Source organism: Micropterus dolomieu, linkage group LG17 (genome assembly GCF_021292245.1).
Source record: "Micropterus dolomieu isolate WLL.071019.BEF.003 ecotype Adirondacks linkage group LG17, ASM2129224v1, whole genome shotgun sequence".
NCBI lineage: Eukaryota > Metazoa > Chordata > Actinopteri > Centrarchiformes > Centrarchidae > Micropterus > Micropterus dolomieu.
The window spans coordinates 19,434,110-19,441,609 of record NC_060166.1 but is presented as its reverse complement, the minus strand read 5'-3'; positions in this window follow the sequence as shown (position 1 = coordinate 19,441,609).

Sequence of the window (7,500 nt, the reverse complement as noted above, 5' to 3'; positions counted from 1 at the left end):
CTAGACAGTGACTTAGAACAAGACAGAGTAAACAGTCATGCTACCATCACTGTGAGGCTGTACTTTGGCACAGCAGCTCTTGAAGCTAAATGCTAATGTCAGCATTCAAACATGCTCAAGATGACTAAAATGCTGATGTTTATCAGGTATAATGTTCACCAGGTTTTTTTTTACATGAAGACAAAATGTGTGGCACCAAACTAATCAAATTAAATTGCTGATGTTATGTGTTGCACATTGCAAGAAGCAGACTCAGACTAGAGGTAGCCAAACAATAAAACTAGGGCTGCAGCTAACGATGATTTTAGTACTCGAAGGTTCTACAGATTATTTCATTGATTCATCGATGTATCGTTTTAGTACTTTTATTTGGCGGCTGCTGATAGATGATAGATATTTATTAGTCCTTTCGGAAATTCATAGTGTGTCATACAGCAAACATCAGACCAACAACATCAACAGACCAACAACCAGACAACTGCTTTACCAACACAAACATCACCTCAGTGATATACAAGTTATACTAAGGTGCAGCACCCCAACACCCAGTTAACTCATGACTGTGACGTTACAACCCAAACTCACGGCCCAACCAGGTGGAGAACACACATGTATACACTTTCAGCTGAGTTTTGCAGCTTACTTTGGCTAGCCTTCAACTCAACAATCAATCATGATTTCAGTTAAATGCTAAAATTGCTGTTACTGTTACCTGGGCTGCGGTCGAAAAGTTAAAAAAAATCTCCTTTCCTAACCACTTTTCCTTGACCTTGATGGAAAAGGTCTTGAGGTCAAGGAAAGATGTGAATGAGAATTCATAAGGACTTATGAAAAGACGACTGTGGGGCTCAGAGAATCCGACTTCTCTTTTCTACGTGACGTAATTATGTGACGGAGGATGTTAGTGACGTGGCCTGCCTGCCTTTGTTGTTTTAATGCAGGCTATCTAAAGGTGGACAACACGGTGGAATATTACTTCATAATCAAGATAGAAAAAAGGCCTATCACCAAATAATAGAAAGGGTTGTCACATTGAGAATGACAGCGTAAGTGTGGTGAGAGAGAGAGACAGAGGGAGCGACCGATCGAGAAGAGGTGCTGAGCGAATATATGCGCTGCGCACAGCTCTATAATCAGATACGATTTTACCCATTTTAAAATAATAATTCAGAAATCAAAATGTGGCCGTCAGCATTGATGGCAGGCGGCCACAAATAAATCAATGTATGGGAAACACTGAAAAAATACATTACATTTACTGTAGAGGTTATCCTGCCTGATCATTGCCTTTATTAACCACATGGTACCTGCCACCTATTTCCAAGAAAAATAACATATCCAAAATAAGTCAGTAATAACTCCTCAACCATTAGGCCTAGAAGCATAATTCTGGTCTCCTTTGAAAGGTCAGAAGCTAAGGAATATAAATCCATTGCACATTAACATATTGATTTTACCATTACAGACTACATGGAGATGCAATGCAGAAAAAATATGATATTTTCATCCTCACCTGGTAAAAAAAAGCTATATTTTAAATGCAATAAACCATCAAAACCATCATAAGATTATAACTTGCAACTGAATATCTTCTACTACACCTTTAATACAACTGTAACTGTAAATTTGATGAAAAGAAACTGATATACAACAGTTATCACACAATTTTTTAAAAATATACCAGGCGAATTTCCATGTTTTGGCCATATTTACTGTTTATATGTTCAATTTTATTGGTAGTTATCTTTAACACATTATACCTCTCCATACAACCACGTTCCAAATAACATAAAGCTTCAAAAACACTGAAATATTGATAATAACAGTCCTATTATAATATTCCTGTGACCTAAAGCACTCCCATGCTTTACAGGCCACAAGTTGAGAAGAGAACATCCTACAAAGTGGGCTCTTTCTCTTTGTATTGAAGAAACAAATCGTCTCTTCGTACATGTCTGTGTAGTTCCTGCGGGTTGCCAGCAGAGGCCGATAAAGGCCGTTTCCGCCAAAGCAAGCTCTTCTTCTCTCCCTCAATCTGACCACAGAAACAAAACTTATTAGCTCACCGACCTCACTATGATGGAGGCCCACGAGGATGGTCTTTATTGACACAAACAGCCACTGTTTTTGGACTGAAAACAGGGGTTTCTTGCCTTAGTATCTGTAAATCTGTAAAATGAATTAATGATATTGCTGAAGGCTGGCAAACAAGCATTTAACAAGAGCCAACACACAGCAACATTATCCAAACTTTGATAAATTTACAAGACCAGTAACTTAGCTTGTATATGGGTCTTAGTTATTGTTGGCAGCTCAAGACTACGCATTTTAGCAAGTTATGGCATAAGAGAAAAAATGCTTAAAAGCCAATGGTAACTTATATAGTGATCGATGTCCTTTATCCGTCATGGTCTGTGATTTCCTTTTTTTTTTATTGTAGAAAATTAAAATACAACACTATATGGCATATTTAAACAATCCGAAACATAAAATGGTGTTGAACCAGCAATTCCAATAGAAAGCAAACCAAAAGAAGGAAGGAACTTGTAATAGAGTAGTCTATTTTGCCACCTTGTGGTTAAAGTATGCCAATGCTGTTGTGATGTTACTTTATGGTTGGCTAACAAATAACAGGATTGTATTCCTGACCACGCTGTAACCTGTGTGAGTGTTGTACTTCCTGAGGTCGCTAGTAAAGAACGTGCATTCCTCACGGCCTACTTTTTGAGTACCTGCACCAGTATATCACAATGGCGACGAGGATATTCAAGAATTCCACAGCGTGAAAGGATTTGAACCGGGGACTGTACACTGGTCGAAACAAAGGCATGTTTTTGTGAAGGAACCAGGCACGTGCCTTACCAGTTAGCATCGAACAAGCTACAATGGCCTTGCAAGTGGATCGCGTGGATGAATACAACGAGTCTAAGGAGGATTTTGATTCATATCTGGAGCGTCTGGAGTAGTGGATGTTGGCAAATGATGTCGAGGATGACAAGAAGGTATGCGTGCTTCTTTCTGTGATTGGAGTGGACACTTATAAGCTGCTGAAGAATCTAGTGTCTCCGACAGTGCCAAGTACTTTGCAATATGCTGAACTGACCAGAGCGCTGACCACGCATTACAAGCCAACACCCGTGGTGATTGCTGAACGTGTTCTTTTTCAGAAACGTAACCAAAAAGAAGAGGAATCTGTTGCGGATTATGTTGTGACTTTGAGACAGTTATCAGCCACCTGCAATTTTTGGACAATATTTGGACGATGCCCTGAGAGACCGGTTTGTAAGTGGACTGCGATCTGATGCTGCACAGTGCAGGTTGCTGGTGGAAAATGATCTGACTTTTTCATGGGCCTGTGACATTGCAGTCTCCATGGAGCTTGCGTCCAGAAATGCGATGGAACTTTCTGGACACAGTGAGCCTTGTCAAGTTTTTTCTAAAAAGGAAAAGAAAGGACAGTTCAGGCAAGAAAATAATAACAGACCAAAGGGCCACAAAGGGACAAAACAAGACACTGGAATGCAGCAAACATGTTATTGTTGTAGAGGGAAACACTCAGCACATGACTGCAGATTTAAAACTGAAAGGTTGCATGCCTGCTCCAAAATTGGCCATGCTTGCAGAAAGGGAAAAGTCGCTTCTCAAACGTATGTGGAAACTAAAGGGAATGCATGTGGAAGATGTGTGATCTCGCAGAGCTTTTTAGAGTGTATGCTGTATACTCTACTTTAGGCTGTGAAAAAGGTTACACAGTGAGTCTGGCACTGGGTGTCAAGCCCACAACTATGCTGGATACTGGGTCAGCGGTATCTGACACATTTTACCAGGCAAACCTTGCCCGTTTCCCTTTAAACGAGCTTTCGGATTAAAGTTGAAATCATACTCAGGTCAAAAAATTGCTGTTCGAGGGTACATCATGATACCAGTACAGTATGAGACACATCAAGTCACTCTACCACTGGTCATTGTTAAGGGAAACAGGCCTGCTCTGATGGGCCGAAACTGGCTAAAGAAGTTGCAGCTGAACTGGAAACAGATTTTCACAGTATATCGAGTGGCAACGCAGGCACAGTGGAATCCAGAAGTCCAAGAGGTGATTCAGCGCCACCAGGCAGTGTTCTCTGAGGACCAAGGCTGCATTCAAGGATTCAAAGCAAAAATCCGCGCAAAACCTGACACCACACCAATCTTCTGCAAAGCTCCCCCAGTCCCTTATGCACTGAAGGAAGCTGTGGAAGGAGCTGGATAGGTTGGAAAGGGTGAAAGTGCTTTCAAAGACTGAGAAAAGTGAGTGGGCAGCTCCCATAGTCACTGTGCCCAAAGCAGATAAAACAATCAGGATATGTGGTGATTACAAGGTCAGTGTGAATCAGTGTATCGAAGAGGAGACTTACCCTCTACCTAACACGGAGGTTTTGTTTGCTACTTTTGCAGGAGGAACATCATTCAGTAAACCTGACCTCTCTCATGCTTACCAACTGCAGTTTGATGAAGAGTCAGAAATATTTGACCATTAACACACACAAAGGCCTGTACAAATATCACCGCCTCAGCTATGGGGTTTCCAGTGCTCCTGCAATTTTTCAGCCTGTGACGGACCAGATCCTGCATGGAATGGATCATGTTTTGGATGACATTCTCATCACTGCTTCTTTGGTGGAGGAGCACTTGAGAAGGCTGGATGAGGTGCTCACACGTCTGGAGAAACATGGCGTCATAAATGCCACTTCCTTCTGAGCAGCGTGGAGTATCTGGGACATCGTATTGACAAGGATGGCTTACACCCCATGGAAGAAAAGGTTGCAGCCATCGCAAATGCACCAGAACCGACAAACATCACAGAACTGAAGTCCTTCTTAGGTCTTCTACTACTACAGCCTCTGCACAGCCTGCTGAAAAAAAGACTGGTGGGTTTGGATTACTGAATGTGCTAAAGCATTTGAAGATGCTAAGAAATTACTGCAATAGAATAAGGCGTGTGCATTATAACACGCCCCGGCCACTGAATATTGCATGTGATGCATCACCTTATGGAGTCGGTGCTATGATCTCCCATGTTATGGAAAATGGTGAGGAACGTCCTGTGGCTTTTGCATCGAGGACACTAACTGGGAAGGAAGCCTAAATTGAAAAAGAGCCACTTGCCATTATCTTTGGAGCTAAGAAATTCCACAAATATCTGTACGGAAGGAAATTCACAATCCTCACAGATCATAAGCCACTGTTGGCCATTCTGGGGCCAAAAGCAGCGGTTTCAACCCTGGCAGCTCTACGGATGCAACGCTGGGCTCTCATTCTAATGGCATACAACTATGACGTTGAATACAGGAAATCAACTGATCATGCCAACACCGATGCACTGTCATGCTTACTACAAGATCTGAAAGATAACACAGCAGTAGAGGGAAGTATTTTCTACTTCTTACATGTTGACGAGCTACCAGTTTGTGCAAAAGACATTGAAAGAGCTACCTTGAAAGTTCCCTTACTAAGCAAGTTGTAGAGCTACACCATGAATGGATGGCCTAGTTTTGTGCAGGACGAAGCACCGAGGCCTTACTTCATACACAGACAGGAGTTGTCAGCCAAACAAGGCTGCATTCTTTGGGGCCAATGAGTCATTTTACCCCCAGTTTTTCGACAGAGATTGCTGGACGACCTTCATCATGAACATCCATCTGCCGCATGAAGGCTCTCGCCCGCAGCTACCTCTGGTGGCCAGGCTGTGATGCAGACATTCAAGAACTTGTGCAAAGTTGTTCTGTCTGCCAAGCAGTACAGAAAATGCCAGCTGTAGCACCACTACACACTTGTAGATGGCCAGAAAGAGTGTGGCAGAGGATTCACATTGATTTTGCTGAAAAGGACAAGCAATACTTTTTAGTTGTCATAGACAGCCATTCAAAGTGGTTTGAGGTTTTCCCATGTCCTCCACAACAGAATTGTTGTTTTCTTTCATTTAGCTGACACTTTTATCCAAAGCAACTTACAATTGCTATACATGTCAGAGGTCGCACACCCTCTGGAGCAACCAAGTGTCTTGCTCAGGGACACATTGGTGGATGGGTGAAGGAGGCTGTGCAAGGATTGGTGGATGGGTCACAGTGGGGGATTGAACCTGGGTCTCTCACACCGAAGGGATGTGTCTTATCCATTGCGCCATCACCACCACTTTTCAGTTTGAAATAATCCCATACTTTGGACACTTTCTTCTTTGTTCCCAGTATTTTCTCTTTCTTCCTCCACTTTGCAAACAGCACCATCATAATTACGTCGTGTTCACACAGTGTATGCGTGATGTGCAACGGTAATAAATGTCTGTGCGAAACAGTGTGCTATATGGATTAAATGGAGCATCGATGCAAAGAATTTGCGTCAACGCTTTTTAGTAATCGATTTAACCAATGAATCATTTCAGCCCTAAATAAAACAGTCTTATTTATTGCAAAAAGAAATTGGTGATGAGGGAAACGGCAATGTGGCTATCTTTTTTGTGAAAACAGAGGGCAACAGGTGGAGTGTAATGGCAGGCAGAGGGAATAAATGGACCTGGGGAGGTCGTCTTGGCATGGCTGGTAGTGAGCCGGCAGGCAGGCAGGCAGGGCAGAGTGATCCTCTGGATCAAATCCAACACAACAACAGACAGAAATACAGACTAGACTTTAGTAGTTGGCCTGGAGGTACAATCACACAAATAGACTGTACTGAATGGTTGAAAGACCAGGGTTGAAGTATTGCTGGGTTGATGAGCTGATGAGAGGCAGGTGTGCCTCGTTGGAAGGGAGCCAGGATCCAGGAGAGCAATGAGAAAGGGACTGCTATGCGCACACACACACACACACACACACACACACACAGATATACAAAACACACAGGGGAGCTACATACAGCTGATCACTCACATGTGACAATGTATGAGGGGAAGCGAAGGAGGCTGTGCAAGGATTGGCAAATGGCAAGTTCTGCTCGCCCACATTAGCACTTGTTATAATGGCAGCTGAGAGTGAGTCTTTGGTCATAAACCTACTAGTTAGCCTGTAACATCATGAAAAATATAAACTTTGATGCGATTTTACTGTTGGTGTAAATTAATATTAGAATACATTACATTTAGAGTACATTTTAAGATTTTAATGTTTGTTTTTAAGTCACTTAATGGGTTGGCACCTCAGTACATCTCTGAGCTCCCGCACACTTACACCCTGCCAAGGTCACTGAGGTCTGCTGATCAGCTGCGGCTGAACGTGCCCAGGACCAGGCTGAAGACCAGGGGCGATCGCTCTTTTTCAGCAGTTGCCCCCAAACTGTGGAATGACTTACCTCCTCACATTAAAGTGGCGCCCAACCTCCACACCTTTAAATCTCATTTAAAAACATACTTTTATTCCCTGGCTTTTAATTCACCATGAGAGCTGCTGTGGTCTTCGTTGTCGCTGTCAGTGTTGGTGTTATTTGTTTTGTTTTGTTTTTATTTATCATGAGCATATTCTATATCATCTC